This window comes from Micropterus salmoides, unplaced genomic scaffold (genome assembly GCF_014851395.1).
Source record: "Micropterus salmoides isolate LMB-PRFRI ecotype aquatic unplaced genomic scaffold, ASM1485139v1 Ms_hic_scaffold_791, whole genome shotgun sequence".
Classification (NCBI taxonomy): Eukaryota; Metazoa; Chordata; class Actinopteri; order Centrarchiformes; family Centrarchidae; genus Micropterus; species Micropterus salmoides.
This window is the reverse complement of record NW_024044561.1, coordinates 1-26,860: the sequence shown is the minus strand read 5'-3', so window position 1 is coordinate 26,860 and position 26,860 is coordinate 1. Positions and strand designations below refer to the sequence as shown.

Below are 26,860 nucleotides of genomic sequence, written 5' to 3'. Positions count from 1 at the left end.
TAAGTGATGAAGATTCATTTCATTCACTTAACTGTGAGGAAGCAGAGGACACTCCATCAAGACCATGGCCTGGCAGCAAGGGTGGCTGTCAACAGACTGACGATTCAAGTGGTAAAGATCAGCTTTATGCAATATACTGTTCAGCAGGAAGCCACTAAATGTTGTGCAGTATTATTATTATTATTATCAACAACAATGTAATTATTGGTATTTCCACAGTGCCCTACCCTCCTTTCATGTCAACAGACCATAACAGCATTGTCACCAGATGCAGGGAGGATTATGATGTACCGAAGAAGAGAAAAAGAACATCTGCACATACAAGTGAGTAAAAGAAAAACATAGGACTATAAAAATGAGGCAATAAGTCACAAAGTCCTTCCCAGGGAAAACAATTTTTCTGTAAAAAGAGGAATAATATGGATAAATGCTGAATGCTGAAGCTTAAAGGGGTACTTTGCTATTTTAATCCAATACACTTTTTGTTAAATTTGGCCATTTCCTCATGGGTAGGTAGCTCTCTCTTTTTCGTGTGCTCTTAAAAAAATCCGGTTTTCCTACACAGCCCTAGGTCTGTAAATTTAGCACAAACAAAGCTGCTCGGAGCGCTCGAAGCAGTGGGAGAGAGAAAGTAAAAAACAGCGGTACATTCGAACATGCTGGACTTTTACGGGACTCTAGCTGTGACGATGACTGAGAAACAGCCTGTTAAAGGTCTAAGGGATTGTGAGACAAGTTATTTGACCAGGCAAGGTGAAGACCTGTGTTAACTTCTGTGAGGGGTTTCAATGCTGTATAAATCAACTAGATTTGAAAGGAATGAAAACCGATGCTTATCAGTCACTGTATTTTTGTACATATGATATCAAATAACTCCCTAGTTTTTTACTCTGTTGTGTTTTGGGTGCAGTGTTTGTGTGCTTAACTTACACATATTGTTTGTTTGATGATGTTTGTTCACTAATTGTACTCTCAATTTTCCTTTCCTTTACCGATAAAAAAACTAGACTTTGTGTCTTAGATTTAGGCTTAGAAAAGTATTTTGCTTCAATACATATTTAAATATTTAACAACAAACTCTGCAGTATCACATAGTATCACTTTAAGCTGAATTGGATGATATTTTAGCCCCTACCAACTCATGGTCCACTCGGAAAGTTGATTTATATTTTTCCTGATGAGATCTTCTCAGGAGTACAATGGGTTTGCAATGACATCATTTTTCATATATGATACCACTGCAAAAAGTAAAAGCAGGTTGAATGAGCTCTGCCAGTTAGCATTCCACAGTGGTCTGCTGCTGCTCCCTTTCTCTATCCTCATCTTCACCCTCATCACCGTCTCTTGTTGCCAGATGGTCATCCTCCACTTATTATGTCCACCAGATTCTCGTTCGGACCATTGATCACCATTGATGAACCACGCAAAGAATATTATATCGTTTTTAAACAATTGTCTACTTGGAATAGCCCTACAAAGAACCGCGACGTGCATGCCGTGTGGCCGAAAATGCATGCACGTCATGTCGCAAAACTCGGCACAAGACCGGTGAAGTATGGAAAAGTGAATGGCAGTGTGTAAGCTGTCATTACCTAGCTTGTTTGATGACGTTTATCTCGGCCCACGCAGAGCCGTTAAAAAAAAACAGCCGATAAATAAGTGTCAACGTACCAATCAGTGTACATTATGCGTAAATATTTACTCTATACTATTATTATAGTATATTAATACTGTAAATATTTATTTATAACAGCGTAATGACAATAATAAAGCAGTGTTTCAATTCACACTGTTGTTGTATATTTTATTTGCTCCAAAGAGATTTTAAGTTTCACAAACCAAGAATCTTCTGTACATCACGAGCCAGATGTACCTTGATTTAGGTTAAAACTTTACAACATTACTGAGAATTTAATGATAGAATAGCGTTACGAACATTGACACTATTGTTCAGCTGTTGCTGGACACGTTGCTGTGTTGGCTGCGTGGTCTGTGTGACTGGACCTGGGTGAGCTAACCGGAGCTAGCTGGTTAACTATTCCTGACAGCCCCCCGAAGTATATTACTCTTACCCTAACCATCACAGGGTGTGTGCCTAAAGTTATTGATTGTATCCACGTCAATGTCAACCGGTCAACGTTAACCCTACAGTGGCGCACATCGGCCGCTAGCAGATATGACTAACCTCCATTGTGTTGCTGTGCAGCCTCCGTTAACGTTACTGTAGCTATATATTGACACCCGCCGGCACCATGGTCGGCACTTGTCAACTCCGAAAACATTTGAACACATTTTCGATTCGCCGTCAATTTTCGTCAGACTGCCGATATTCAACCTCTACACAGTTGATTTCTCGCCTCAAAACTTCTCAGAAGTGTATTTAAAGTTCTGTTGTTGGCCTCTAAAGAATAAAACGGTTAACATTAGGATCTATACTGTACGTGAGCCGAGATTAACATCATCACGTTTTGTGTGCTGTGTCTTCTGGGACAAACCATATTTGGAAGTTCAACTTCCGTCAACTTCCATCAGGTCTGCGGGCTGCAGACCTATGGCTGGATATACTTGAGTTTTTGTGACGCACGCCTACTACGCTACTAGGGCACAAACAGATCTACTGCGCATGTGTGGAACAAGTCAGCCAAGCAGTCTCCAGAAAGTAGAATAAACAGAAGTGGCCCGCCTCAGTGGTGTTTGCAGCTGTCCGTTTACGGGTCTGCACCGGAGTATAGGTCTATTAAAGGCTTTAATCACCCACCCACTGGAGATACGCCGATCTATCGGCTGGGGAATAGGCCGCTTTTCAGCTTAATCGACCATAGAAAAAAGTTGGCACAGACACTACTTTTTTCATTCCATTGTACATATTGTTGAGGGCACTATATAGGTTAGGTGTTTTGAACATGCAAGTCGGACACCAACATTAAATGGCAGGGTGCAGTGGACCATAATAGGCTAGTAAACAGTGGTTTCAGAAACAACCTTTGACTCTTGATGCTGTTAGTTTAATTGCACATTATTGTAGGAAATTTACAGAGTTGTTTTTAATACATGGATGTTTACAGGCAATTTCCTGTGCAGCTCCAACCAATGAAACACCAAAATATGATCCATTCTTTACTGAACTCTGCTGTGTTTTGTCCACCTCAGCCTGCTATGGTTGCAGCACACTGCTCACCTTATGGACTCAACAGCAGTCTGCGCTAGCCTTGCATGTTCTGTCTAACATGGACACTGGCTCTCTTCTCCTCCTGCATACTCAGCTTTTATATATCACCACACTGCCAGTGATAGAAGCAGTATAACTTCAAACTGTAGTACAACATGAATACCTTGCGAGAAAGTTCTGTGCTCTGTCAATGTGGAGTAGAAATTACAGATGTTCAAAGGTTTGCAAAACCTTTAAATACAATAAAGCATTTTTGTCTCCCAATATCTGACTGAGTAGTAGAACTTTATCAAGACAACTTGCCATGAAAATTGTTGTAACGTGGTAAAGGTCAGCTTTATGCAATCTATTGTTCCGCAGAAAGGGAATAAATTATGTGCAGTATTATTATTATTATTATTGTTATCAACATTTTAATTATTGTTATTTCCACAGTGCCCTGCCCTCCATTGAAGTCAACAGTCGACCATAACAGCAACCAGCCAGTGTCTCTGCATTTGGACACTCCTGCTGGTGAAGTGAAGAACTACATTGTCACCAGATACAGGGAGGATTATGATGTACCAAAGAAGAGAAAAAGAACATCTGCACATACAAGTGAGTAAAAGAAAAACAGTACTATAAAAAACGAGGCAATAAGTCACAAAGTCAATGTAAAAAAAACTCAATGTAAAAAAACAAAGCTGAACCTTAAGCTGAATTATTTGATATTTTAGCCCCTACAAACTCATGGTTCACTGGCAAAGGCGATTATTATTTTCCTGATGAGATCTTCTCAGGAGTACAAAGGGTTTGCAATGACATCATTTTTATATTGTATATCAGAGGTCACTAATTGGCGGACCGCGGGCTGGATCCGGACCCAGCACCGTCCTCTCCGGACTCAGACCTACAGCGGATTTATTATTGAGAATTACTACCTCGTGACGGAGCGTTTCTTCTTTTTAACCTGAGCTGCTTTTCTAGCATTTACTGTACCGGTTTAGCGGACCAGGAAACTCACAGACCAATCGCATGTACTCCAATCGTCTCATGTGACTCTGCTTAGCCAATCAAATCTGTGCATTCCGACAGGCATCCTAGCTGGCAGGACAAGTTAGAGCTCATGTTTCTCACTGAACAAGAGAAAGTAGGATGTTACGGTTGTTAGGCAGCTGCTCTGCTCATGTTGGCACATTGAAAAGGCACAGGTTCATGAATAACACACAGAATATAAGAATGAAATACTAGTTGGTAAACACTCATTAAACATTTAGTAGTCAAACCTTACATTGAAAGAATAATGACAGTGGTCAACACCTTCACCCAGCAAGACCACATTTATTCTCCCAATGGCTACACTACAAACACTTACAGCATGGTGAGGTTTTTAGATAAACTACAGCAAACCAACAAAGTGAACAAACATGTCAATTTAAGTTGAACAAACATGTCAATTTATGTCCACTTAAGAAACAACAAGGAATTATTCAACAGTAGTAGCTCTATAAGAGGGAATGAAAGAGAAGAGGAGGCATTACAGCTGTTCATTTGTTAAGATGTGTTGATGTAAATTGGTTAAGACTGCACTTCATCACTTCAAGCTACACTTTTATTTATTTTTATCTGAAATTAATTATTTATTTTAGTTTACTTAAATTTAGAATGTATTATTAGAGTGCTTATTAATTATTATCCCTCCAGTTTGATGTGAAAACTGAATACTGTTGAAATATTGTTTAGTTGTTGACTAAAAACACAGAGCCCTCCTGTCTCATACCAGTTTGTGATGTTTCCAGTCAGGATGCTTTCAATTGCTTCTCGGTAAAAGCTGACAAGAACATGGCCGATGATGGGTGTCGTCCGCAAACTTCATAACAGTGTTCTCTCCGTGTCTGGGAATGCAGTCGTAGGTGTACAGCAAGAACAGAAGGGGGCTGAGCACACAGCCCTGGGGGTCTCCGGTGTTGAGCACTAGAGTGGAGGAGGTGTGTCCACCAATCCAAACTGACTGGGGTCTCTTTGTGAGGAAGTCTAAAATCCAGTTGCAGAGTGTTTTTATTAAACCCAGAGTGCTGAGTTTGCGGATCAGTTTCATGGGGGAGATTGTGTTGAATGCTGAGCTGAAATCCACAAATAGCAATCGGATGTAGGTGTTGTTTTTCTAAAGATGTCTGAGGGATGAGTGGAGGGCAGTGGAGATGGCATCCTCTGTGGATCTGTTGGTTCTGAAAGCAAACTGATGAGGGTCCAGGCTGGCTGGGAGGTTTTTCTTTATGAGCTGAAGAACCAGTTTCTCAAAGCACTTGATCAGAATGGGAGTGAGTGCCACAGGTCGGTAGTCATTCAGACTGGACATATTCACTCTCTGCAGGACTCTCCTCACATCTGCTGTGGATACTGACAGTGGCCGGTCCTCTGGAGGTGGAGTAGACTTTACAGCTGACTCCTTGTTGAGGAGATCAAAGCGAGCACAAAAGGTGTTAAGTTCATCGGGTAATGTGGTCTCACATATGATGGGGGAGCTCCTGCTTTTGTGGCCTGTGATGTTTTTGATGGCCAGTCACATATCTTTGGTATTGTTGGTGTTGACGTCTGTCTCTAATGTCTCAGCTTTGCCTCCTTGATGCCAGCTTTCAGTCTCGCCCTGGCGGTGCTATAAGCTTCTTTATCACCCAACCGAAATGCAGCTTTTTTGGCTCTGGATAGAGCCCTCACCTCTCCATTCATCTAGGCCTTCTGTTTGGGGAATGATTTTATAGTCTTGGTGATCAACACATCATCAACACATTTGCTGATGCATGATGTCACTGATGATGTATATTCCTCAAAGTGCTGGTCCTGGGCGGGCCTCTCTGTACATACTCTAATCTGTGCTCCCAAAACAGTCCTGTAGAGCTGCTGTAGATTCATCTGTCCACATCTGACCAGTGTTTTAATTGTTGGCTTGACACTTTTAATCAGCTGGGTGTTAAGTGTTAGGTGTTCCTCAGGTACGCTGCTATGCAGCCAGGTCTCTGTGAAGATGAGGGCACAGAAGTCTCTGGTTTCCCAGTGCTGAGCGAGCCTTAGTCTTACTTCCACCATATTATTCTCCACCGATAGGACATTAGCCAGAAGTAGGCGAGGGAGTGGGAAATCCTTTGTTCCAATCTTATTTAGTTTCACTTTTCTCCCCGCTCGCTTTCCTCTCTTCCTTTGTTCGCTTGTTTTGTCGGGAGATGCCGTTGCTAGTTTCTATCACATATCATTACAAACTGAGTAACAAGATTTCAAAAGAAAATATATCTTGAGTGACAAACTCACTCAGGTAATCCAAGTGCATATTGCTTGTGCTGCTTGGTTGCTATGGTAATTGGGGGGGGCAATTGGATTTGAGGAATCAGAAGCTGGATAAAATAAAATAATTTACAATTGTAAATGTCACATGTCAGATATTTCTTTTGATGGGGATATGTTGGGGCTCGTGGTGGTGTATAGCTCCCACCTAGCCCCAACCTAATGCTGCCACACAGTCACAGCCTTTGACTCTTGAATCACATTATTGTGTTGTTTTTACACTTGTTAAAGCACTTTGTAACTTGTTTTTGAAAAGTGATCTACAAATAAAGATTATTATTATTATTAATACATGGATGTTTAAAGGCAATTTCCTGTGTGGCTCCACCCAATAACACCAGTGTGTAAGGATTTTGCATTTTGCACAAAGACCTGCTTCTGGGGCAACTTGCTGGCTAACCAACATACCATAATTTTACTTTAGCACATTCCGACTCTGTACCATCTTAAAATTGCTGCTTGTGGCAATGTTTAATTTTACGACTTTAACTGAGTTTTTTGGGATGTCCCAAGCAGATCGTGAGGATCGGTATTGAGCATATTTTAAAAGATTGTATTGACTCCAATAAAGCAGATCAAAATCTGATTCTTTACTGAACTCTGCTGTTTTGTCCAACTCAGCCTGCTATGGTTGCAGCACACTGCTCACCTCATTGACTCAACAGCTGTCTGCACTAGCCTTGCATGTTCTGTCTAACATGGACACTGGCTCTCATGTTCTACTGCATACTCAGCTTTTATATATCACTAAAGTTCCTGCTAGTGATGAGAATGGAAGCAGTATAACCTCAAACTGTAATCCAATTTGAATACTAACTGACAGAGTTCATAGTTCCAAGTTATGTTGTCTATCAATGTGGAGTAGAAATTCCAGATGTTTGTGGGTTGTTCAACCGTACACAGTTTGCAAAACCTTTAAGTGGTGCTAATTAGCAGAGTTTCAGGAGCAGGACCACACATCAACCACGTCATCGCCAGAATTTCCATAAATATCCACATGTTCTAACTCCTGCCTCCTGATCTTCTTCTTCTCCATAGGGTTATAAGGGGGTCCGTCGTGCCCGGTGCTATGGCAGATTTTCCTATCGTAGCTTCCCCACAACACTTTCAAATGTCTCTTCGGCAACCGCAAGCCTCGTACATCTTTCTGTTTCGATCACTAATAAATCATTTAATCATACCTGTTGATTGGTCCTTGCTAGTGAAATACAATGAATTAGGCACTCCTCACGCCTTTAAAACAGAAACCACCCACATCTGTTTACTTCTCTTTTGGGTCATGTAACTGCCAGTCTGCAGTCAACAAAGCTGACATTATCAATGCTTATACAAATACATTATCTCTCGAGCTATTGACGCTCACTGAGACCTGGGTCAAACCAGACAACTCTGCTGCCCATGCTGTGCTGTCCACCAACTACTCTTTCACCCACACCCCCCGTCTGTCTGGGAGGCGGGGTGACTGGGCTCTTAATTTCCAACGAATGGAAATTCACACAACTGCTACCCCCGAATCAATATGCCTCCTTCGAATATCATGCTGTCTTGGTGTCCGCTATGGTACAGGTCTCTGTGATTGTCATATACCATCCACCAGGACAGATAGAGATAACTTTGTGGACGAGCAAGACACACTGCTGTCTTCAGCATGGCCATCCTCAGTGACATGAACATTCACTTAGACAAATCAAACTCAGCAGACTTCCTGTCACTGATTCAGTCCTTTGATCTAAAACTGGTTCTCACCCCATGACCCACAAAGCTGGCAAGGTGCTCGACCTCGTTCTTGTCCAAACTGTGTCACCGAATGCAAAACAGTTCCACCTCTACACACGTCTGACCACTATTTCATTCAGTTCACGGTATGCCTACAGGAACAGCCCATTGTTTCAGGACAACATGTCTCACAACCTCCGCAACCTGTCTCCCACTCACTTTGCCTCAGTGGTAGCTTCTGCTCTACCCCTCAACACATTTTCCTCACTCGAGGTCAATGATGCCACACAATCTCTGTGCTCTACACTGAGCTCATGCCTGGATAGCCTGTGTCCTCTATCCACCAAGCCTGCTCGCCCAAACCAGTCCGACCCGTGGCTGACTGATACCATCCGCAGGCTGTGCACCAATCTCAGAGCCACTGAAAGACAATGGTGGAAAACAAAAGGGATAAGAAATGCATCCTATCTTCCTTCTCAACGACAGCAACAGTGCTGCCAAAACTGCTTTCTATAATGACCGAATTAGCAGTGCCACTGACTCAAGGAAATCATTTTCCACTTTTACATCGTTACTAAATCGTCCTCCACCTCCACCGCCCACAAACCCGTCTGCCGATACCTTTTGCCTTCTTCACAGGCAAAGTGGCGGCTATAATTAGCTAATTCTCTAAATTGTGCAAATTAAGCGGTCTACTTCCGCTCCAGTCAGCTCCCACGCTGTGAGCATGTCACAAGAAAACCTCCTATGTAGCAGTCCCTATACATGTCTCACTCCCTCTCCCTTGGGCAATGATGCAAAAGGGTCAACACCAAGCCTAACATGTAGCAGTCCTACTACATCTTTTCCTTTGTCCTCCCAGGTCATTGGCACTTGACTCTCCTCATTTACTCCTCTCATGGAGAGTGAGGTATCAGAAGCCGTAACCTCCCAAATCAAATTCAAGTCACTAATGCTTGCATACAGAGTGACTACTGGGTCTGCACCTACAGTATCTAACAACAGTGAGTACACCCCTCACATTTTTGTAAATATTCAAGTCTGTCTTTTCATGTGACAACACTGAAGAAATGACACTTTGCTACAATGTAAAGTAGTGAGTGTACAGCTTGTATAACAGTGTAATTTTTCTGTCCCTCAAAATAACACATCCATTAAATTGTATACCGCTGGCAACAAAAGTGAGTACACCCCTAAGTGAAAATGTCCAAATTGGGCTCAATTAGCCATTTTCCCTCAACGTTGTCATGTGACTCATTCGTGTTACAAGGTCTCAGGTATGAATGGGGAGCAGGAGTGTTACATTTGGTGTTATCGCTCTCACACTCCCTCATACTGGTCACTGGAAGTTCAACATGGCACCTCATGGCAAAGAACTCTTTGAGGATCTGAAAAAAAGAATTGTTGCTCTACATAAAGATGGCCTAGGCTATAAGAAGATTGCCTGATCCTGAAACTGAGCTGCAGCACGGTGGCCAAGACCATGCAGCGGTTTAACAGGACAGGTTCCACTCAGAACAGGCCATGGTCGACCAAATAAGTTGAGAGCACTTGCTCAGCGTCATATCCAGAGGTTGTCTTTTGGAAATAGATGTATGAGTGGTGCCAGCAGTGCTGCAGAGGTTGAAGGGGTAGGGGGTCAGTCTGTCATTGCTCAGACCATACGCCGCACATTGCATCAAATTGGTCTGCATGGCTGTCATCCCAGAAGGAAGCCTCTTCTAAAGATGATGCAAAAGAAAGCCTGCAAACAGTTTGCTGAACACAAGCAGACTACTGGATTACTGCAACCATGTCCTGTGGCCTGATGAGACCAATGCTAATTGCTAATCTCGACCACCCAGGTATATTCTATCTTTGGTGTAGCATGGCTAAAACTTAGCTATGAATTTTAATACATTTATGAGAATTAATACCCAATTATGAATTTTAATATTCAAAAATATATTAATCCATAAAAAGCTCTCGTTTAAAAAGGGGCACCACCGAAGTTGTTATTATCCTAGAGTCTCCGGACCTCTAGGTAGCTTTTAATAATTATACAATTATTACTAGTGATCAGTTAGTTAATAAACGCTAAATTATCTTAAATCAATCAGTCAGTCTCATATCTAAAGGGTCAATTCTTGGCAGAGACGTGGAGATAGTCAACACACACAGTTCCTTGATTGCAGTGAATTTATTAACTAACTAAAGCGATATAAAAGGGTGGTTAAATACAGGAAAAATAAACAATGGCTGAACAATGAGAAATGGAGGTTCGATTGTGGGAAGCATTTGACTCATACGGCAGAGGAGAACAAATGAAAGTAAGCTATGAGTTTAGGAGTTAAAAGAAAATATTAACATTATGGGACATCCCTGGACACAGAATGTTCATTGGGTCTTACTGCTTGTCGATGGCCTGCTTTGGCTTGTTGCACGGGTCCCATGCTAGCTGCCCGGTCCTGGCTTTTGCTAGGGATTCTCCGGGTTCTCTGTGTCTGACTGAAGAAAAAAACCTCAAGGGTTGGCCGAGCTCCGTCTGGCAATTCGGCTGTTTTCAGGTTTCTTTCGTTGCCGCTGGCGAGACCACGTGGCTTGGTCTGACCTCGGTGAAGTTGGCTCAACGAACAAGCTTAAAAAGGGAACTTGTTCGTTCCTGAATTAGACCAGTGTAACTTAACGGACTGATAACTTTAACAAAACAAACAATAAAAAAAATTAAACAAGTACAGTTGCTGGAACTGAGGGGCAAATCGATGTCGCGGCACTTCGCGTGTGTAGCTTCAAGCGAACAAAGGCCTCGTTGCGCTGGTCAAACTCGCGTGCCGAAGCGTCCAGAGAGCAGAGCGGAAGACCAGAGCACGAGGAGAAGAGAAGAGCCAGAGAAGAGAGAGAGCGACGTCGTGTGTCGGTCTTTTGTTGTCTGGGTTCCCCAGAGGGCGTTTCCGGTTTCCCGAGGGACTGCCTTTCTAAACTTTAATGTCTAAAAAGAAAATCTATTTGCGCGTATTATAATCAAATATTTTCCACAATCAAACCTCAATGGTCAAACGGTTGTACCGTTCTAAGTTAAGCATTTGGTAACAGAAAACAATTGTCACATTATTGGTCCTGTTAAATAATGAATGACATTTATACATTTAACAGCATTTCCGACAATGGTATGTAATACTTATTTCGTCCACTTGGGGGAGCTCAGGTTACATGAGAAAGCTTAAATTAACCCAAAACAATCTTTCCTTAGGAAATGGGGAAGTTTAAGGTTTCCTGCCCCCCTCTATAAATGCTAATCGCTGGTTAGTGTCCCTTTAGTCAGTTTAACAGTCAGGCAAGCTTCGGAATCAAAACGTGCCAGTTTTACGATCAACTGCTCATGAATAGCACTTAGAGAAAGCGACCTTTTCCACCCCCTTTCCGTTGGGGTCTCTTCAGCAGTCTGCTAAAAGTTGATCTTTAACCCTCCTGTCCTCTCTGGGAGAGGAAAAGAAGAATTTGGAGTAGCTCCAAATTTATTCAATATAAAATGCACAAATCCACACTGTTGTTCACTACATTGGATAGGTTTGTGCAGCAGTGATCATGAGAGAGAGAGAATTAGAGGGAGCGAGAGAGCGAGAGAGAGGGGGTGCTGCACAAATATATGCTCCTCAAAGCAGCTCCTCAATCAAATGTGATTTTAAATAGGCCTACACCTAGTAAAAAAAAATAGAAAATCAATTCGTGGCGGTCAGTGTTGATAATTATCCCATACATTGATTTATTTTTGGGCCGCCACAAATGAATCAATGTATGGGAAACACTGCTTTCACTACCACCGCCCTTCACTCCCTAACAAAGCAGTCTCTCCCGACTTTTTAACTAATATCATATTCAAACAGCAGCAAGGAGAGGAACGTTTATTAACACCACCGGCTGAAATAAAAAAATAAAAGCAAGTAAATCGCGACTTTTGAACTACCGTTGTATTTATAAGAGCAGTATCTCTTCAGTATTTTTTTCTTCTAAACATTACGTTAAGGCTTGTGCATACTACGTGACTTTCAGCGTCGGCTGATGGCCGTGCAAGAAATGATAAATGGCAAATAAACATTCTATGAGAAAGGTTTGCTTGCACAATAGGAAAACATCAAATGCAATGTAAAAAAAGAAGAAACAGATCTGCCTTGTCCAAAAAACTTAACAAGCTGCTGATTACCACATCATATTCAGTAATTTTTATATAATGAATTGTCACCGGCCACATGAATTTTCTTTCCCTTCATATAAATTTGTACTGTAAATTAGTGCAGAAAATGTCTCTAGAATGCAGGAAATCAAGAGTTTAATGTTCAAAATCTTCTGGGGAAGGACCACCAGACCCCCCAATCGAATTGCCTATTTCATCTATGAATATTTCTTCTAAATAGTGTTGGAGTATCTTGTTGACTTGTTCTCGAGACTCAAATAAAACTTAGTTTTTACACACCCTTCATATGAGCCCTTAAATGTCCCCACCACTTTGGAACACAAAGTGACGGCCTTGGCAAACCTGCACTCGAAACAGCTGTTGTTTATTAAAGATAGCAATTATAAAGACAAAGAATATGGGTGAAAGAATAGATTAGTACACGCAGGTAGCAGGGATTGTCTGTGCTACAGACAGAGCTGGAGGTGAGTAAAAAGTGTTTTGAAGTGAAGAAGTAGCTGTCTGTTTCACCAGCTGCCTTCTCTCATTGGCTGGATGTGGATGTCGAGTTGGCCGACTCCTCCAGATATTTGGTATGCTAGATATGTGGCTGGCGTTGGTGATGTTTCAGTGATGTGTCCTACAACTGGCGACCGCAGATCGACCGCTGATTTACCCCCGATCACAGCCTGACGGTCGCCGAGCTCACCGACCGGCAAATCAGGCTAAAAATCGTGTAGTGTAAACTAGGCTTTAATGCAACTCTCTCCCGACGAGTCCAAGCATCAGTGACAGTAGCTGCCGGAGTTTCTTTTTGTAAGGTTCATGTGGCTGTGCTGCTTCTGCAGATGCTCCAATAAATTATATGTAGAATTGTTCGCAGTTGAAAGTTTACACTAGACGACAATGTTCTTTGCATCTTTGACTGTGACACAATAATGGCAGTAGCTACTTACAACTGTGGAAAGGATGCCTCTCTCCCTCGTTCTCCGTTCTTCTTTTAGTTTTGGCAGACATGAACAACAAAGCCCGGTGCCTCTGACCTGCCGCACAGTCTCGCATTCACATCAAGGATGGTGCATTCAGTAATGAGTTACTTAGATTAGTAACTGTAATAAAATTACTGTTTTAGAAAAGTAATTAGTTACACTACTAGTTACTGGGAAAAGTAATATTACAGAAACGTATCACTGCCCAACACTGACTGTGACATACTGAAGTGGAGGATGATCCCCTCCCTTCGGAGACTGGGCCGCAGGGCAGTATTCCAACATGATAACGACCCCAAACACACCTCCAAGACAACCTCTGCCTTGCTAAAGAAGCTGAAGGTAAAGGTGCATGGCCAAGCATGTCTCCAGACCTAAACCCTATTGAGCATCTGTGGGGCATCCTCAAACAGAAGGCAGAAGAGTGTAAAGACTCTAACGAAGGTTACGATATGGTAACCCTAGTTCTATTAGCGCAGGCGGAGCCCTCTACTGGACTCTATGGGTACTACCTCTCCTCCTATCACACGCACGTACTCGCCCACTGAAATTTTGAATACTGTAAGTAGCCGACCAATTGGACGTCGCTACTGTACGTGCGTACCGCGTAGCGGTGTCCTCACTGCTCAGCATCCAACCAACCCTTCAGCAGACGGCGGTGGAGTGGCAGGGCTCCATCGTAGAGGAGTCTGTCTGTGCTAATAGAACTAGGGTTACCATATCGTAACCTTCGTTCTATCTCACACAGGCTCCGCCCTCTACTGGACTCTATGGGTACAGTGGGTGGAGCCGATGACTGTCCGCCCAGCTGCGACAAGCCACAGCTCACCTCACTGACACGATCGGCCCCAGGTCACCAGCCACAGGCCCTAAGCTGCCTCCATCCTAAGCGATGGGGCAGTGGGCCACCCCTCAGAAAGGTCACTAGACCGCTAGGGGTTTGGCATGACCAGATGGATCTTATCCAGCCAGATCCAACACCTGGACTGTTCAGACCCCTTCCAGGGAACATCACAGTCAGTGTAAAAATGTTTTCCCTGACAACCGGTAGTCTATGGTAGGCACCAGTCTCCTTCCTCACAGATCCTGAGTCGCACCTGCGAGCACAGATCCTGAGAAGGAGCCCGACACATCCAAGAGGTAAAAACGCACAAATGGACATGGTGAAGACCACGATGCCATTGTGCAAATCTCCTCGACGCTCACCCAGTTGAAGAGGGTCGTTGACACAGCCACACCTCGTGTGGAGTGAGCCCGGACCACCGAGGGTGGGTCTTTCCCCGCCTGCATGTAGGCCAGTCACAAAGCCATCCGGCTAGGCGCTTCTTGGATAGAGCTTTACCGATCACACCGTAACCAAAGCAAACAAGCAGTTGATCAGTGCGTTGAATGGGGGCCGTGCACTTCATATAATGTGTTAGGGCGCGCACAGGACACAACAGATGCAGCCTCGCCTCCCTAGGCCCAGGGTGGGGCGGAGGGTGGAAGGCATCCAAATGTATGGTCTTCGACCTGAACGAGCTTCTTAGGAACAAAGGAGGGGTTCGGTCTTAACACTGCTGCACTGTGGTCACCACGAAGCAGCATGCAGCTGGGATGAGCCGACAGGGTGCACAGCTCACTCAGCCTCTTGGCAGAGGTGAGAGCCAGTAACAAGGCTGTCTTGAGAGGTAGAATCTTCAAGGAGGACTGTTCCAGGGGCTCATAGGGGTTTGACCTCAGAGCCTCTAGTACCAGTGGCAGGTCCCACTGGGGTGCAGAGACACGTAGCACCGGTCGTTGTCTCCTCACACCCTGCAGAAAACGCTTCACGAGGGGGTGGGTGAAGACAGGTCTGTCGCCAATCCCTTCATGACAAGATGAGATAGCTGCCGCATACACCTTAATGGTTGAGTGTGACAGTCCCTTCTCCATTAGGCCCTGTAAGAAGGAAAGGATGGATCCCACTGAGCAGGTTATAGGATCCATTTCCTTCTCAATGCACCAGCGCTGAAAGCCCAGCCACTTAGCTTTGTAGCAGTAAGTGGTGGAGCCTGCCCTCGCCACCTCTGCGGACAGCCCAGCCTGTCTCAACCTCTCCCTTTCAGGAGCCAAACCTGGAGAGGTTGGCCGAGCACCGGCAGTGTGCCTATGGCGCATGACTCCTGTGACAAAGCCCCCAAGACCTGAGACACAGGCCAGGGCTCCGTCACTGCCAGCTGCTTCACCTCTGCGTACCACCCCGCTGATCTGTGGCTGGGGGCTACCAGGATGACTGACAACCCTTCCTGTCTCACCCTCTCCAGCAGGGGGGGATGAGATGGAGTGGGGGGAAAGCATACAGCAGCCCTTTTGGCCATGGCGTGTGTACAAACGCGTCCACGCCCAAGGGCGGGCTGTCCTGTGGTAGGATCGAGAACCACAGTGGACAGTGGGTGTTGTGCCGTCTGGCAAACAGGTGGCCGTGGTGACCTTGAACGCACCACGGCCGGTCGCTCCGTTGACGTCATTGCCTGCGACAGTGTTGTCGTAGCATCTACGGTGACACGTTCACTATCAGCAGAACTGTCGAGAGGAGCAGTGACGAGCCGGGGAGCTCTCCTCTCCACAGCTGTTGGCCACTGTGGGAGAGATAGTGTCCCCTCTGCGGCCAAACGGCGCAGCGAGCCGCTCGCAGAGGCAACGAGCAATCTTCTCTGCTTTGCTATGACGGGAGAGACGTGGCTAGTGACAGCATCTCTCCGGCAATAGCGGGCTAGGCTGCTGCTACCACGGATACTCCGTGATGTGCTGCGACCTCTCGTTGGAGCAGTTTTCGGCAGCTTAGCGTGTATGTCTGTGTGGCACGAAAACACTGCCAGTGAGCTAGCAGCGCGCCCGAGCGGGTTCACGTAGGCTCGCTGGGAATACAAGCTAGGATCAGATAGCTGCATTGTGCCGCTTATATGGCAAGAGCGGCTCGTTTCTCAGCCGTCATGCCGCGGAAGCGGAGTGTGTCGCAGCTCAGGTGGCGTAGCAAGCACTGTGGATGCCCGGGCCGCACCACCAGTTCAGCCTTAGTCGGGAGAGCGGTGTGGGCCACGGGGCAAGCCGTTAGCTTAGCGTCGGTTAAGTGGCGTGTTCAGCACAACACTTTGCTGGGAAGGGGTTGGTGGGGAGGAATTAGCTCTTTGAGGAATGTAGGTTGTTTTAATCAAAACATTTGGTACATTTACACCCTTGTCACAAGCAGCACACAACTTATAAACATAGTGGCTTGGACATGAGACGGAGGGGAGGGGCTCGGCCACATCGGCCGGCTGCTCTCCCTCCTCAGCCAGTCATTTCAGCGGCCGCTTCTTCCCCCAGCCACAGGTAGGCTGGCAGGGGGGGTCTAGGTTGCTCCTCTGGCCGCGATGTAGATCCCCTCGCCTGTGTGGGATCCCTGGGCGGCCCGGTGTCTCGGGGAGGGCGCGGTGCATCCGTGGATCCGCCCTGAGTAGCCGGTGAGGAAGACAGCGGCGATCTGGTTTGGCGGCGAGCACGACGTCTGAGGGTGGCATTACGACGCCGAGGCTCGCTGCCCTTGCCGTGAGCCAGCGGCAGGTGGCGACTGAGCTGATCGGGGACTCGGAGCACTGCCAGATATCTGGGAGAGCCGGGGAGACGAAGGCAGGCTGAGCGCGGCGAGTCGGCTCCGGGAGGGGTTCTATGGGCCGACTCGCCGCGCTCAGCCTGCCTTTGTCTCCCTACCGGCTTAGGTGGGATGGGGGGGGCAGTGCTAGCCCGACGCGCCCTGCCGCTATAGCCATAACCGCGGGGAAGACTGAAGAGGAATTAATTTGCTCTTTAGACACGGCCGAGATGGCCGCGGTAGAAGTGGCTGACGCAGATGACAGGCTGTCAGCATCATTGTCGATCAGCGGCGGCGGAAAGGGACGGCAGGGAGCGTGAAGCCAGATCGGGGGCCGGAGCATCCTCCTCAGCAGGGAGGGGATCCGGGCCGGCGTCTTCCTCACTCTCCTCGCAGATGAGGCAGAGCTCACACTGCCGGAAATGCTGTCGCCGGATGAGAGGAATGGCTCGGCAGTCAACACACAGCAGCGGTTGGCGGATGCCATCTCTGCCGTGGTCCCTGCCGAGGCATTCAAAGCAGAAGCGATGAGTGTCTACCCCGGCGATCAGACCGGGGCACGACGGGCAAAGGCGAGCTTCAAGGAGCGGCGACTCCATCCGTGGAGGTGAAGTCAGTGTCTGTCTGAAGAAAAAAGGATGCTAAGCAGTGAGGACACCGCTATTTATACGGTACGCACGTACAGTAGCGACGTCCAATTGGTCGGCTACTTACAGTATTCAAAATTTCAGTGGGCGAGTACGTGCGTGTGATAGGAGGAGAGGTAGTACCCATAGAGTCCAGTAGAGGGCGGAGCCTGTGTGAGATAGAACATCCACCAGCTCCGTGATGTCGTCATGGAGGAGTGGAAGAGGAGTCCAGTGGCAACCTGTGAAGCTCTGGTGAACTCCATGCCCAAGAGGGTTAAGGCAGTGCTGGAAAGTAATGGTGGCCACACAAAATATTGACACTTCCACTTGTCCAATTTGGACATTTTCACTTAGGGGTTATTCACTTTTGTTGCCAGCGGTTTAGACATTAATGGCTTTGTGATGTGCTATTTTGAGGGGACAGCAAATTTACACTTTTATACAAGCTGTACACTCACTACATGGTAGCAAAATGTCATTTCTTCATTGTTGTCACTTGAAAAAGATAGAATCAAATATTTACAAACATGTGAGGGGTGTACTCACTGTTGTGAGATACTGCAGGTGCAGACCCATTAGTCACTCTGTATGCAAGCATTAGTGACTTGACTTTGATTTGGGAGGCTACGGGTAGCCAATGGAGGTCGCTGAGTAAAGGAGTGAAAGGAGGTCAGGACGAGATATAATCAAATATTTACAAAAATGTGAGGGGTGTACTCACTTTTGTGAGATGCTGTATCTACCTAAACTCCATAATACAAGCTTACGTCCCTTCTCGGCCACTATGCTCCTCCAAAGAACGTCCACTGGCTCTCACACACAAAGCAATCTCGGGCCTGGCTGTTCTCATCTGTAACACCATAATGGCTACCACATGCCATCAGAGCAGGGGTGTCCCTCTCTAACTTCAAGAAGCTCTTGAAAACTCATCTCTTCTGAGAACACTTTCTCTTATAACACCTCATAGCACTAACCTCTAACATGCACTTCCTGTGCTCTTCTTCTTCTATTCCTTTACAATTGCACTATTTTGTTAACTTCTACTTCCTTCCATAGGTATTTACTCCATTGATGCCATACATGCTATTAGTTCTTACTAGTATTCACTGTCAGTTGTACATCTCTTGCTGTATTGATGCTTAGTTGATGCTTGTATGTTGTTCCTCAGATATAAGTCGCTTTGGATAAAATGTCTGCCAAATGAGTAAATGTAATGTAAATGTAAAATGTTTTGTCTTACAATATCTTACAATAACTGACTGAGTAGTATAACTTTATCAAGACAACTTGCCATGAAAATTGTTTTGACAATAGTAATTCAATTGAACTTTTTATTGGTCTGAAAGTCTAATTAATTTGTTTGGGGGTTATTACTTGGTATCTTACGTTTATATATACAGTATATATATATAAATTAATTTTGTAGCAGTGCGTTACTGTGCAGCCATTACGTAATATCTTGTGAACACAGTACTATATTGTCAACACAAGATGAAAAACAAACAACAAACACAAACTCAGACTTTTCTAATGTGTCACTTAACTTTGGATCCATGTTTTATTAAAACACCTATGATTGGTTTGAAATAATAAAAATGTTCATATCCACAGAGACACAACTGGAGAGCTTATTGAAGGATCTGGGGTTGGAGCACCACTTCGCAGAGAAGCTGTCCCTGGGCACAGTACTTCAGATTGAAGAGAGGACCATTACTGATGAACCTGCCAAGTGTAATTCAGATCTTCCATGGTACTTTCTAAAGAAACTGATGATGGTTAATGTGACATCTAGAAATGTGAAATGTACGTCAGTATGTGAATCAAACTGTGATGCTGCTTCAGGAAATACAGAGTTAGATCTTGATGGTCTGTTTGATAGTCTACATTCCGGTGACGTGATAAACCCCCTTGACATAATCACTGCTCTCTTTCTGTGTTCTGACGGTTTTGTACGACAGGAAATGGCACTCAAAATGTCTATGTGTCAGTTTTCTGTGCCTCTGCTGCTTCCTAATTGTGACACAAAGCAGTGCACACTCATGCTTTGGGCCATGAGAGACATTGTTAAAAAGTACAGACCTCAGTCACTTTCAGAGTCCAAGGGTTTTATTGAAGACAGGATTGTTGTCTCTGAACTTCCAATGATATCTTTTGTGAGACTGGGTGAGTGCTCATTGTCTAAGTCTGAGACCCTTAATAAGCTTCTGAGCAATTCTCAGCAGTACCATGACACCTTTATTCACCATAACATGGAATGTGGTGACAGTTCAAGGAGAATATCCAATGGATTGGCTGAAGTTACTTGGTACCTTCCTTGTGGAAACAAAAACATGGATATTTTCAGTGAGCCTGTAGCTGTAGCTAACCTTCGTGGGGACATTGCTTCATTTGAAACACAATTTTCTTTTTTGTGTCAGACATCTGCAGCAGTGTTTGTGTTCTTTGACAATTTGGACTCTGAGTGCGAGCTGCTTATCAACCAACACCACAAGGCACAGATCTTCTTAGTGGGCAACCATCAAAGCCAGAGCTTCAGTAAAGATGAACTAACTGAGGTAGCAACCAAGTTGGGTTTGACTAACAGCAACATCCTTCTGAAGGCTAAGCACATGAATGATGCAGACTTCATCAAACATCTGCGGAAAACAGTCAGCAATGTAGTTGAGAACACAAAGATGAAGATGGGGATTGAGCAGATGGCTGACATTGCTCATGAATTGGGTATCTTGGTGGATGAGGACTGTGCAGAGTGCCAACTGCCAAGAAAAATGCAGATGCCATCACTGCAGAAATTCAAGACACCCTTAAATACAAAGAAGCTCAGCTTCCCTTGCAGGGCCAAATATGGAAGGAACTGACTCTCTTAGAGAAGGAAGAATTTCGCCTTCGAAAAGTTGGGTCTGAAAACATAGAAAAGTACAAAAGTAATCTTCAGGTACAGAAAAGAAAACTTCGGGTACAACAGAACTCTTGTGACATGTCAAACGCTATGACATGTTTCATCAACGCAATATCAAGCCCAGGGATAGAGAGGAGATATTTCCTGAAATGGATGCGAATGAACCTCGATAACCTGTCTCGGGAAAAACTGTCTGGCCTCAGGGAGCTGTACAAAAAGAAATGTGAAAATTCTGAAAACAAAGAGGAGATCAAAGAAATTGACAGACAACTTTCCAACAGCTCACTGGGGACTGAACACTTCTTCCGTGAAATGGGTCAGATCTATGAAGCTTCAGTTTCCCTTCCAAAGAGACACGTGTCACATCAACAATTACAGCATCTGCCCAAACTATGCGCTGAATTGTTGCTTGATGGATTTCCCCTTGAGCTTGTAGATGGAGATGCATCCAACATACCTCTCAGATGGGTGAGTGACGTTCTCTCTCAGCTCAATGACTTGGTGTCTCCTAAGAGCAAGATACTGGTAGTCACAGTTCTTGGAGTTCAGAGCACAGGAAAGTCCACTCTCCTCAACACCATGTTTGGAGTGCAGTTTGCAGTCAGCAGTGGTCGATGCACTCGAGGTGCGTTTATGTTGCTGATCAGAATCAATGAAGATGTCAAAAAAGAACTCAACTGTGACTTCATGGTGATCATTGACACTGAGGGCTTAAAGTCACCAGAGCTTGCTCAACTGGACAATAGCCATGAGCACGACAACGAGCTTGCAACACTTGTTGTGGGGCTGAGTGATATCACCATCATCAATATTGCAATGGAGAATTCAACAGAAATGAAGGACATCCTACAAATAGTTGTGCATGCTTTTCTCAGGATGAAAGAGGTGGGCAAAAAGCCCAAATGTCAGTTTGTTCACCAGAATGTGTCAGATGTTTCAGCCCATGAGAACAACTTACGAGACAGGAAACTGCTCTTGCAGCAGCTAAACGAGATGACCCAGGCAGCAGCCAAGATGGAAAAGAAAGAGGAGAACAAGAGCTTCACTGATGTGATGGAGTACAGTCCCGACACTGGGAACTGGTACATTCCTGGACTCTGGAATGGAAACCCACCAATGGCACCAGTCAATGCAGGGTACAGTGAGGCCGTTTATGAGCTCAAGAAGAACATCATCCAAATTTTGGGAAGGTGTGAGTCATCTGCTAATAATATCATGGAGTTTACCGAGTGGATGAAAAGCCTGTGGAATGCAGTAAAGCATGAAAACTTCATCTTCAGCTTCAGAAACAGCCTAGTGGCTGATGCATACATGAGGCTGTGCACAGAGTTCAACAAATGGGAATGGGAATTCAAAAAAGAAATGTACACATGGGTTACAAAAGCTGAAACAAGAATTTCTAATTTCGGCACAGTTGCTGTGAAATCTGAGTTATCTGACATGAAAGAACTTCTCACTCTTTTGAAAAGTGAAGCTTGCACAGAGCTGACTAAATGGGAGACAAAAATTCTTGGAAATTTAAAACAGTACTTTGAGCAAACAGAGGGTCATGTGTATCTAGTTGAAGGATACAAAGAGGAATTTGCAAGCAGTGCAAAGAGCCTTCGTCGAGAAATGGAGAGCTCTGTACTTAATCAGCTCACAGCAGCAGCTGACATCAGACAGGGAATGACAGAACTTGACAGAATCAAGGAGAACCACACAAAAGAATTAGAGGGGAGAGTGCGTCAGCTGATTGAGGAATGTCGGGGAAGGAAAGTCCAGATGACAGACAAAGAGCTAGACAAAGAATTTAATAAGATGTGGAATAAAACAGTAAAGGAACTGTCTTTTTCTAAACAGACGGCCACAAATGTCTTCACAAATGTCTCCTTCTACCTGAGAGAAAATCTATCACGTAAGGGGAGTCATGCATGTGAATTATTAAGTCAAAAAAGGCTGCAAGATTGTGGACTGATTCCTTTCAAATATACAGTGGAAGGAAATTGGAACCATTTTAAAAACAAACTCAGCAAGCTCTTCATTAAAGATCATGTAATGGCTTCACAGAACATGGCTGACAGCATCATAGATGCTTGCACACAGTTTGTGACAGAAAAAATGGAAATGAAAAACAATTACCATGACACTTACATCCAGGAGATCCTACACATGATTGATGAGCGGCTGCAGAACAGTCAGAATGTTAAGATAGACACTGAGTTTGAAGTTTCTCTGAAACAGCACATCTGTGGAGTTGCAGCCAGACAGTTTCAGAAAATGCATGAAGATTTCATACGTGCTAATGATCCTTACAGATGTCTGAATCAAAACAAAGAAAAGTTTCGTGCTGATTTCAAAGATGTGTTCATGAACGAGACCAGTGCCAGAAGAAGGCAGAAGAATTCACAAGCCGCTGCTTGAGGCCTGCAGTCAAAGACTTTGTCAACCGTTCATTGGGTCCTGATATTATTGGTGAAATGCTGACAAGGTTCCAGTTCAGCACACGAATGTTCTTCCAGTATTCAGTTTTACTGGATTTGCTCTCAAAGGATGACTTTGAAAACTATAAGAGCTACATTTGCTCATATGAGGTTTATGTAAAGAAATGGACACTCAAACAAATAGAGGAACACTTTTCAAAGGGTGATAGAGTTTTTGAGTTTGAGGATCGACATGTTCTGTCAAGTATCAGCAGCATAAACGATGCTATCAACAAAGCTAAAACAAAAAAGAGTGGTAAAGTGAAGACATTTGTTGAAGATGTCTGCCAAGAACTTGGTGATAAACTGGTCATTTCCCAGGATGCTCTTGGTGCTTTCATGATCCTGAACAATGCAGACCAGGAACAGTTTGCTCACTGGCTCACTGAGTGTGTGAAGGACATGGCACAGGCTCTTAGAGAGAAGTTTAAAACAGAAAAAATCCAAATGAAACTGAAAAATCTTCATGTGAAGCCCCAGAACGAGCTTTTCACCCAGGTGATTGGATGTGGGCAACAGTGTCCATTCTGCAAAGCTCCTTGTGACGCAGGAGCAAGTAAACATGGAGAGCACTTTGCTAAACTACATCGGCCAGAGGGTCTGGGTAGATTCAGGTGGGATGGGACAGAAAAACTTGTCACTGACATATGCTCGTCCTTGGTGAACAGTGAGGCACGTTTTCGCTGTGATGCTACAAAAGGTGAATGGCACCCTTACAAGAACTACAGAGAAATTTTCCCTGACTGGATAATCCAGTCAGATGTAAGCTTAGAGGCGTCAGACTACTGGAAATATGTACTGGCAAAGTTCAACAAGGAGTTTGCTAAAGCATATAATGCAGAGCCTGCTGATATTCCTGAAACTTGGAAAACAATCACACATAAACAAGCAGAAGCGAGCCTCAAAGAGTCGTTTAACATCAAGTGAGAGAAGACATGCTTTGTGGTTACAGAGGTGCACATGTTCCTCATTACATTCATCCTCTCATGGATATTTTGATCTCACATGCTTTATATAATGAAGAAAATCACAAGTAGGAACATGCCATGTATAAGATGACATGGTTGAAGATATTATTATTAACTGCGGCTTACAAAATAGAAAATATTAGAAAATCACTCCAATTAGTCCTCCCCTTAACCTGAGATCACTTTAACATGTTTAATAAAAATATCATATATAATTTTGTGTGACAGATGAAGTCATCATATTGCCACTGAGAATATGTATATAATATTAATATTATATATGTATAATCTTAATCAAAGCAGCAAAGTGACTTTTTTCTTTTATCAAACATGATCTGATATGTAATCTTTTATTGATTGTTTTTGTGAAGTATCTGATGTCACATATTTTTACACATTTAATTTTAATAGGATAGGCGATTGTTTGCTTGGAATTCACAATCTGTTTTTATTTCTGTGAAGTATCTGATGCAAAATATTGACTGAAATGTATTATAAGATCATTCAATCTGAATGTAAACATGTAGGCTACACATGAGCGACACATTTTTATTCCTATCTAATTGAGTATAATATGTGATTTTCTTAAGTCAGAACAAATCTTTGTTTATTTCGCAATTAAGAATCTGGTGCCAACTTTTTACCGTTTATAAAGGATCGTTCATTAAATATGTGGTGTTGTCAACATGTACACATTACTTCTTTGTGTTAACTGATTCAATAAATAGACAAAATCAGCAGACTGGCTATGAATGTCTTTAATATTTCCCAGATCAGAATCACAGCATACAGTGTATAATAACTTATAAAGTAAACATAAATAATACACCTCATTTATTTATATAGCTTTACTATAGTTTTTTACAATTGTGATAGTTGTTACCTGGCCAGAGTGGCTAGGAAGGTGGTAGGTGGCAGACTCAAACATCTTATGTTCCCAGAGGCGGTCATTTTATTTACAGTGGTCTGCAGTACACGGATAACTCAAACAAAAAGACTTCAGTAAAATAACTCCTCAAACTTATAGCAACAAAAACTCACATATTGATGGCAGCACAGCCCATCTCTTTTGCCCCCTTGGGAGCACAAATCCCAGTGTTTATGTAGGGTGTTCAATTCACACCCAAACTACCTCAGCCCATCCCATTCTGATGCAGATTGATCTTCTCCATGAGCTTACTACCTACGCCGTCACCTACGCCGTCGATTTGACGCAGAAGTATAAATTGCACTTTAGAGGGCGAAACCTATAGGAAATAGAACGTTGGTTACATATTGTAACCCCAGATTATATATATACAGAGTATAGGCGTAGCTCTCTAAGAGCTGTCTCTATTGGGTAGGCTACAGGGCTACGCAGAGGTTACGCTGTCGCCTGATGTGCACCTCTTCAAAAATGTAACTACATGTCGAGTCGACGTGGACCGTAAGCTCTGTGATTGGTCAGCTGGGTAGCCTCGCAATGCCTCCGAGCCGACCGGAAGTACCCTGTGCTTTAAAGTAACATTTACTAGCGGCCAAAACGGCGGCTGTAACACAGTAAATCAATATATTTGACCGTCGCAACCCGAGCAGAATGACTCGTTTCGCTATCAGAATGTGATCCTTTTGGTCGGTAACATTTGAAAGGCTATACCAGCCGCACGTTTACAATTTTACCCCCATTTACGTTAGCGGAGCGCTAAACCGGAAGTTAGCCTGCTTGGCCGGCAAAAGTCAACGCAGTGGATGCTGTAGCGTAACTGCCGACGAGCGTTTGGGGGTGTAATTGCAGAATGACGGACACAACTACGCACAAGTATAAATATATGGCTACGTGCATAGCCTACGGCGTAGGTACGCACATAAACCCTATCCAGGAGTATAAATGGGCCTTAACAGCTGTTGCTATTGGGATAAGGGCGAAGCCAGATATAGTCAATGCCCACTGGACCACCAGCGGTCATAAGCATTAACACACCAGCCTACAGCCCCCCAATCACACAACGCATGATAAGAGACCAAAATATTGGTCTTTGTTCCCATCTGGTCTCGAACAAGAAACCTTCAGTATCGAAGGCGAGCGTCTAATTCATTATTCATATCCGCATAAAGTCAGATAACAGGATGGCTGAACACATCACTCACATTCCTTACACCTGCTGCTGTGAGGGAATTGAAACGAGAGTTACGCACTGTAACCAGTCCCAAAAACGAGCTGAGCAGGCGTGAGAGTGGAACAACACACACACACACACACACACAGACGCTGCTGCAAGCCAAGAGACTGGATGGACGGCATACTGAGGCGGGGTTACTCCTTACAATTTTGCCATATCCCACCGTCTTTCTAGGGCATCAAGGAAGCCAACCTGTCCTCTCAGGAGGAGGTGGACTTCCTGGCCACAGAGATTCAACAGCTCCTGCTGAAACAGGCTATTTCTGTCGTTCCAACGCACGACATGTACAAGGGTCTTTACTCCACGAACTTCCTGGTCCCCAAGAAGACTGGAGGCTTCAGACCCATCCTGGATTTCCGTTACCTGAATCTGCATATTGCATGGAAACCTTTCCGCATGCTGACACTCAGGAAACTTATAATGCTAGTGCAGCCGATTGTTTGATGAGCATCGACCTGAAAGACGCCTACTTTCATGTCGAGGTGGCCCGGAAACACAGGATGTTTCTGTGTTTTGCCTTCCAAGGGGTTGGCGTACGAATACACCAGGCTGGTGGAGCCCTCTACGATGGAACCCTGCCGCTCCACCGACGTCTGCTGAAGGGGTGGTTGGATGCTGAGCGGTGAGGACACCGATATTTATACGATACGCACATACAGTAGCAACGTCCAATTGGTCGGCTACTTACATTATGCCAAAATTTCAGTGGGCGAGTACGTGCATGTGATAGGAGGAGAGATAGTAGAGTCCAGTAGAGGGCTCCGCCTGTGCTAATAGAACTAGGGTTACATATCGTAACCCTCGTTCAC

At 44.4% G+C, this 26,860-nt stretch overlaps 1 pseudogene; it reads left to right on the top strand.

Moving 5' to 3' along the window:
• Positions 1-24,147, top strand: LOC119893008 (annotated as a pseudogene).
• Positions 24,148-26,860: the final 2,713 nt, after the last annotated feature.